Here is an 8,589-nt window from a genome sequence, read left to right as displayed (position 1 = left end):
GAGAAGAGAGCATCACATCCCGATTACATACACGTAAGGTTGTAGCTGCCATGTGGGTACTGGGAACTAAATCCAGGTACCCAGCAAGAGCAGCAAGTTCCAGTAAGCACTCACCCACCTCTCCAGGCCTTATATTTGTATGTGCGAAGGTACGCCACACCCTTTAGTGATGGTAAGAGGACAACTTGCAGATTCCAGGTGTCTTCTCCTACTACCATATAAATCCTGAGGATCCAATTTAGGTCATCAGGCTTGTTGGTAGCCACTTTTAATGAAAGCCACTGAACTATCTCACTGGACCCTAATATTTAATTTTGAGAGTCTTGCTACATAGCCCAAACTTGCAACTCCCCTGCCTTAGACTCCTGAACTCTGGAATAAGAGGTTTGTTCCACCACACTCAGAAATATTCTCAAATTTAATCCTATTTGTTTTTGAGAGGGGTCTTGCTATGTAGCCCTTGCTGGCCTAAACAACTCACTATGTAGACCAGACTATGCTTGACTTTGAAGTGATTCACCTGTTTGTCTTCAGAGTGCTGGGATTACTGGCACCAGCACACACAGCTCTTCATTGATTTACTTTATTGTGACCAGGTCTCATTATGTTGTTCAGGCTGGTTTCAATTCCTAGGTTCTAGCCATCTCCTACTTCAGCCTCCCCAGCAGCTGGCATACATCACACTTGGCTCAGAAAAGCTTTTTTGCTTTGTTTTTTGGTGACAGGGTTTCTCCATGTGGCTCTGGCTGTCCTGGAACTTGCTCTATAGACCAGGCTGGCCTGGAACAAGAAGAGATCCTCCTGCCTCTACCTCCTGAATGTTGGTTTTCTTTTTCCTGTCTTCTTCCTTGAGACAGGATCTTACTATGTAGCCCTGGCTGCCCTGAAACTTGATCTGTACACCAGGCTGGGCTGGAACTCACAGAAGTTCACGTGTTGGGATTAAAGGTGTGCAGCACTTTGGGTTCTTATTGAAAAAAAAAAGACTGTTTTATACAGTTCTTATAAATCTCTCAAGAGCTGGGGTTTTAGTTGAGTATGTAGAACATGCAGGAGTTCTTGGGTTCAGTTCCCACCATCTCCCCAGCAACCTGCAAACAGAGCATGGTGAATGCCTTTAATTTCAGTGCTTGGAATTGTAGGTGGAGGCAATTCTGGAGTTCAAGGTCATTCTCAATTACCTCCTGAATTTGAAGCCATCCTGGTCTACACTAGACTGTCTCAGAAAAACAAAACTACTTACTTTTTCTTGAGTTTTACTTCTAAAGAGGAGATTCAATTATGAAAAATTATCTAACAACATGGACAGTAACTCTAGTTCTACAACAAACCTTTACATGTCAACAAAACTCAAAAGGCTGAGCTGCTACAGGAACCTGAGAGTAAGTCTTGAACAATCTAGTGTGATCTGATACCTAAAAGTAGTACTAATGGTTTTAAATTTTATTTTAAGAGTCCTCACTGCACTGAACAAGAACAAGATGGTACATACCATTTATTCCAGCAGGCAGGTGTATAGCTATAAGTTCCAGCCCAGCCTCATCTACTACCAAGGACCAGGACAGCCAGGGTTATACAGAGAGACTGTTTCAAAATAACAGAGTTTCACTGTTACATGGGCTGCCTATAATTTGCTGTGTAGCTCAGGCTAGCACTGAATTCTCAGCAATCCTCCTGCTTCAAGCCTTTTAAGTGTTGTGATTACAAACCACACCTACCTTAAACATTTTTTTCAAGAATAGCAAAATTTCACGGTTTGGGGAGAGGGTTCAGTAGGTAAAATGGGTGATCCCCAAACATGAGGGCCTTTCACTCTGGTCAATCAGGGAGCTCTGGGTTCAATGGGACCCTCCTGAAAAGATAAGGTGGAAAGCAAAAGAGAAAGATCCTAACTTTTATGGCCTCTGCAAGCATATGCGCACCTGCACACACATGCATATATTAAACACATACACAAGTAAACATTTAGAAGGGAATTTTACAGCTGTCTGATACTACACCTAGCCTCTATCCCTTTTTTGTTTTGAGACAGGGTCTCACTATGTAGCTTTGACTAGCTTGGAACTCAAGATGTAGACCAAGTTGGCCTTGAATTCTTAGAAATGCTTGGCTCTGACTCTTGAGTGCTGGGACTAAAGGTATGTTCCACCAAGCCCATCTCTGTATTTTTGAGAATTTAATTTATATGAGTGTTTTACCTGCACTTATGTGTATGCAGCATGTGATGCCTGGTGCCTGAGGAGGCCAAGAGTGTGTTGGATCATCTGGTACTGGAGTCACACACACTTTTGAGTTATCATATGGATTCTAAGAACTGAACCTGAGTCCTCTGCAAGAGCAGAAAGTGCTCTTAATCACTACATCATCTCTCCAGCACATATAAACTGCTACTGAGGCAGGCGGATCCCTGTGAGTTCAAGACCAGCCTGGTCTATAAGAGCTAGTTCCAGGACAGCCTCCAAAGCCACAGAGAAACCCTGTCTCAAAAAAAAAAAAAAAACAAACAAACAAACAAAAAACAAAACTGCTACTGATCTGCAGTGAATAAAAACTACATTCCTGAATCCCAGTCACTTGGAAGAGGCAGGCAAATCTGTGTGATATCCATGCCAGATAGGGATACATTGTGAGACCATCTTAAAACCAAAATCATGCCAGGAATGGTAAATAGCACATGGCACTAAGGAGACAGAGGCAGGTGGATTTCTGTGAATTTGAGGCCAGCCTGATTTGCATAATTAATTCCAGAACAGCCATAGCTACATAGTAAAACTCTGTCTTGAGAAAAAAAATAATAAAAGGCAAAACCAAACCAAACAAACAACTCTTTTTTTTTGGTTTTCGAGACAGGGTTTCTCTGTATTGTCTTGGAAGTTGTCCTGGAACTCGCTTTGTAGACCAGGCTGGCCTCGAACTCACAGAGATCCACCTGCCTCTGCCTCCCAAGTGCTGGGATTAAAGGCCTCCAATGCCCAGCCAAACAACTCTTTTACAATGAAAAAACAAGAATTTTGGGGTACTTCATATATAAGAATAGGAAATTATCAACATCTCCCTAGTAAGCTAATTAACAGAAGTTTCTCTAGCCTCTAGCAGGTTATAAGAAGAAATTACTGGAGTTCTGAAGCTTACTTTAAGATTTTATCTATTTATTTATTTTGATTTTTAAAGACAGGGTTTCTCTGTAGCTTTGGAGCCTGTTCTGAAATTTGCTTTGTAGACCAAGCTGGCCTCAAACTCAGAGATCCACCTGTCTCAGATTTTATTATTTTTAATGTGTGTGTGTATCTGTGTGTAAGAGTGTGTAAACATGAGCACAAAGGGTCTTAGGGGCCAGAGGTGTTGGGGTCCCTGGAAGTGGAATGACAAGCAGTTGTAAGCCACCTGATATGGGTGCTAGGAATTGAACTTGGGCCCCCCTCTTCACCCTGAGGCCACCTCTTCAGTCTCTGGAGGCTACTTTAAACATGTAATTCTGCATATCTGGATAATGCCAATGCAACTTTCAGGCAAAAGCAAAATATCAATTTAGGACTGGGAGGGATGTCTTCCTCTTAGTTCTTAATAAATGTACATTCAGCCTAATAACATTCAAACAATCTGAAAAGAGAAAAAAAAAACAAACCACATGGTGGTACACATCTAACTCCAGCACTCAGGAAGCTAAGGCAAAAATTGAGACTTCAATGGGGGCTGGAGAGATGGCTCAGAGGTTAAGAACACTGGGTGCTCTTCCAGAGGTACTGAGTTCAATTCCCAGCAACCACATGGTGGCTTACAACCATCTATAATGGGATTTGGTGCCCTCTTCTGGTGCGCAGGCATACATGCAGAGAGAACACTATATACATAATGAATGAATCTTAAAAAAAAAAAAAAAAGAATTGAGACTTCAAGTCCAGCCTAGCTACATATTAAGTTCATAACCAGTATACTGGTCTACACACTGAATCCCAAGACAACCTTAAATTAAATATTTCTGAAGCAATCTTCTTAAGTATCGGTAACAAGGAGTAACTTCGAAATTGGAGACACATTTCCACTTCTGCCTATGAATCTTATTACAGACTAGTCTCCAGGAGTTGGCCCATCAGGTGAATAAAAAGGACCGAGTACTTTATAGTGACAGCTTCTCTGGTACCACGAGACACTGACCCTGCTCAGTCTCCTTGGATGGCCTCTCTGAGTGTGCCACAGCCATGCACTGGCAAGGCAGGTCTTATGTATGCACTCACTTTTGGTGGGGAGGGGATGGACAGGGGCTCGTGTGCCCCAGGTAAGCACTGTACCTCAGAGCTTCTGAAGAAGCTCTTTGTGAAGTGGAAAGGCAAGTCTACAGGTACAGAAGAGCAATCTCTCTAGCAGCACCTGCCTGGGAAGGAGTGTTTTGCCATTTGGAACTAGGAGCCTGGGCACTTAGGACTGTCATGAGCCACTATGCCTCACCTCGATGTATCTAAGATTTTTTTTTTTTTTTTTTGGTTTTACGAGACAGGGCTTCTCTGTTTTGGAGGCTGTCGGTCCAGCCTGGCCTCGAACTCGCAGAGATCCGCCTGCCTCTGCCTCCCGAGTGCTGGGATTAAAGGCGTGCGCCACCAACGCCCGGCCTTCTAAGATTTTTTTGTATTCATTTTGTTTATGTGTATGGGAATGTGAATACACACGCACATGGCAGCCAGAGGGCAACCTTTGGTGCCATCTCCCACAGACACTTACTTGAGACAAGGTCTCTTATTGGTCTGTAACTAGCCAAGTACACTTAGTTTTACCTGGTCAGTAAACCCCAGGGATCCTGCTTCTCTGCCTCCCTAACATTCCCCTGCCAAGAGGGTTTCTCTGTGTAGCCATGGCTCTTTCAGAACTTGCTTTGTAGACCAGGCTAACATAGAACTTGAAATCAGCCTGCCTCTTCCTCCCAAGTGCTGGGATTAAAGAAATAGGCCATCACACCTGGCATTTTGCGCTTTTGCCTGAGTGGTTACTTGCATGATGTATGTGTACCACATGCATGCCTGGTACCCACAGGTGTCAGAAAAGGGCACTGAACTGGAACGCTGGTCCATTACAAGAGCAGTAGTGCTCTTAACTACTGAGCATTGCTCTAGGACCCTAGCTACTTTCTTTTTAAACTTGAGTTCTGGGGCCTGAACTCAGGTCTGAGTTGCTTCTCCCTCCCACTGTTTGCTTTTTAACATAGGGTTTCACTGTAGCTCAGATTGGTGTCCAATATGAGAATCCACCTAACCCAGGCTCCTGAGTATAAGGATTTCAGGTAGGAGCCACCACACCCGGCTATTCCCAACTATTTAAAATCAAGTAAGGGAAAAGCTCATGTGTCATCCTAAAGTATGGTTAAGCCTTCATCTATACTGAGTAATACGTTTCTGCACCTGGTATAGTATTGGCATTTAGTAGCAGCCAAGGTTTAACTAGATTGCTTCACAATGGAGGATGAATCATAGGAGTCTAGGGTCCTTCTCCTCCAATAAATTCTTGACAAAAAAAACCCCACAAAGATAACCCGAAGCCCCCTTTCAACTCCTATGACTATTTAACTTGACTGCTACCAAGTAAATGTCATCTTTTCCTAACTCATTTCCCACTCCCACTCTCCATTTCTGTGCATGCTAAACAAGTGCTCTTCCACTGAATTAGTCACATTTTTTTCTTTTTTGGGTTTTCAAGACAGGGTTTCTCCGTGTTAACAGCCTTAGCTATCCTGGAACTCACTCTGAAGACCAGGCTGGCCTCGAACTCAGAAAGCTGCCTGCCTCTGCCTCCCAAGTGCTGAAATTAAAGGCTTCCTTCCTTCCCTCCTTTTTTTGAGACAGTCTTAATCTGTAGCCAAGGTTAGCCTCTAATTTGTGGGCAATCCTCCTGCCTCTGCATCTCAAGTGCTAGGATTAGCATGAGCCCACAATACAAGGCTCTTCATCTTTTCTTGATCAAGGTAAAGTAAACACAACAAATGAAATTACAGATGAACAGTGCACTGATGCTTCAGTTAGAAGTACTTAAACTAGCCGGGCGGTGGTGGCACATGCCTTTAATCCCAGCACTCGGGAGGCAGAGGCAGGTGGATCTCTGTGAGTTGAAGGCCAGCCTGGTCTACAAGATCGAGTTCCAGGACAGCCTCCAAAACAATACAGAGAAATCCTGTCTCAAAAAACAACAACAACAACAAACAACAACAACAACAACAAAAAAAGTACTTAAACCAGCTGTTTAACTACTGGGCTGACACCTGGAGCCCTAACTAAGGCAAGTGGGCTGCTATGAATTCATGGCTACTCTGGTAAGTCTATGAAATTAGTTCTAGGTCATCAGGACTACAGAGCAAGGCCATATCTCAAAAAAAAAAATGCAGTTCACATTTTAAATTAAGAGCTCTAATGGGGCTGGAGCTAAAGCTCAGTTGGTAGTACGAGTGCCTAGAGTGCACAAAGCTCTGGGGTCAATCCCGGTACCGCCCAAATGGTACAGGATGGTGCACTCCTCTAATTACAGCACTCAGTGCGGACAAGACCACCAGGAGTTCAAAGGTCATGCTTTGGCTACAGCGCTCAAGGCCAGCAAGAGCTACAGGCGACCCTGTCTTTAATTTATCAATGAATCTTAGTCATGACTGAATGCAGTGCTATACAGCTGAGAACACTTGAGGGGCTCAAGCAGATAGCTCCAGGCTGGCTTGGGCTAAATAGAGAGACCCTGTCTCAAAAAAGCAAGCAAACAACAATAATAACAAAAACCTAAACACTCATTAGGAGGACAGCCAGATGGCTCACTTTTTAAAGGCACTTGCTGCAAACCTCACATCAGGAATCCCCACCCTGGGAACCCAGATGATCAAAAACTGACTCTCACAGATTCTGACATCCGCATGTGCGCATGTACGCACACAAAGTAAGTAAATAATATTGGGTGTGGCAGTACATGCCTATAATCCCAGAACTTGGGAAGTAGAGGAAGGAAGTTCAAGGCCAGCCTAAACTATACAAGGAGTTCAGGGTCAGTCTAGGCTATCTGAAACCGATTCAAAAGTACAAGGAGAAAAACAAGCTGGCATAGTAACTCACACCTGCTGCAATTCCAGGTTGAGGCAGGACTATCCTGAATTTGAGTTCAGCCTGGGCTAGATTAAGACATCTCAGAAAACCAAAAGAATCCCAGCCGGTGGTGATCAAGTGGGCTTGTTTTTGTTTGTAGGATTTTAAGATTTTTTTTTTCAAAGCATCTGAGGGATGTAGGGAGAAATTACTTAGAACTATGATGTCATCACATAATTTAAGATTGTTTCATTTTGATGAGTCTCATTATGTAGCTTTGGCTGGCCTGGAACTTTCTATGTAGACCAGGCTGGCCTCGAATTCTTAGGAGACCCACCACACCCAGTTAGAAAGACTTTTATTAATACAAGGAGCAGTCCTTCAACGCTGAGGCAACTTTTATGGGTCCTATACAGTTAAAGCAAAAGCCTAGGAATTAGACCATCTATAACTAGCAGTAAATTCATTATAAGGTACCCACGGATACCTATGGCTAGTTAACGACCTACTCCAGAGCCTACCTGGACACCATTTTAACTGACAGCTGAGCTACAAAGGTATCATTTGAAGGTATAGCCTGGAAATCTCTAGGGAACAAGATGATTAATCTACAATTCAGTAAGAGAACATCACGTCAAACGCCAGCCTTTTAAATGCTGGCACTGCTATAGTTTTAAGTTGTAAGTTTATTCTTTCAAAGAATGTCTCCCCTAAAGCCCACATACATGAACTAGATCAAAGCCGCCATTTCTGCTTAAGTACCTTCCACGTTCTACGGAAGAAATGGCTCTAGTAACGATGGGACACTGGCCCAGAAAATACTCTTTAGTTTGGGGAACAAGACTTTAAACGGGACATTGTGTAGGCTTACAATGATCACATTGGAATAGCTCGCTTTTCCCTTGTAGCAAAGCCATTTCACCCCTAAGTTTACGGCTCCGATTTCAAAACGCAAACAGATGTTTTTGAAGCATCCGAAATGGGCCACTCCATTTCTATTACTGTACCATGGTGACTGAATTATTTTCTGCTCCGACCCTGCAAAGGGCAGAACCCCATCCCTTTGTCGTAAAATTTCGAAGTGGGGCAGCACACTTTAGGAGTTTCCATAAGTGGCTGGTGACGTTCGAGGTCAGGGCATTGGTGGGAGTCGGGGCTCGACAGGAGCAATCTTGAGGGCAAGAGAGCTCAGAGATTTCCAAGCACTGCGCTCGAGCTTTCCACGTGCCCGATCTAGTCGGTCCCAGGGGAGTTGGTGGTTGCTATAGTAGTTACAGGGCTGTTGCTTTCCGCAGCCCCGAGAGGTGGGATGGACTTGGGTGTATGGGGGTGGGGAGAGGTGGGTGCAATCCGGCTGGGCGCCCTCTGAGCCGCCAGCTGACTAGCACCGCTGAAGGCATGAGGCTAGGGCTGCAACCTCGGCCCGTCCCCGCGAGCCAGCGTCTCCAACTGGCGTCGCGCCCACCTCGTCCTTCAGATGGCGGTCAGCTACGCCGGGCCGCGCCGCCATGCCCAGAATGGGGGTGGGGAGAGGCCTTGGCAG

General features: G+C 44.4%; 1 long non-coding RNA gene across 1 annotated transcript; it reads right to left on the bottom strand.

Moving 5' to 3' along the window:
- Positions 1 to 949: 949 nt before the first annotated feature.
- On the bottom strand, positions 950 to 2,415 carry LOC121141520. Its single transcript, XR_005878451.1, has 2 exons — positions 1,719 to 2,415; positions 950 to 1,091 (listed from the first exon to the last, which is right to left on the bottom strand). It is a non-coding gene; the product is annotated as an uncharacterized LOC121141520 (long non-coding RNA).
- Between the last annotated feature and the right edge of the window lie 6,174 nt (positions 2,416 to 8,589).

Source organism: Mesocricetus auratus, unplaced genomic scaffold (genome assembly GCF_017639785.1).
Source record: "Mesocricetus auratus isolate SY011 unplaced genomic scaffold, BCM_Maur_2.0 Super-Scaffold_100007, whole genome shotgun sequence".
In the NCBI taxonomy this organism is placed as follows: Eukaryota; Metazoa; Chordata; class Mammalia; order Rodentia; family Cricetidae; genus Mesocricetus; species Mesocricetus auratus.
This window is presented reverse-complemented; position numbering and strand designations above follow the sequence as displayed.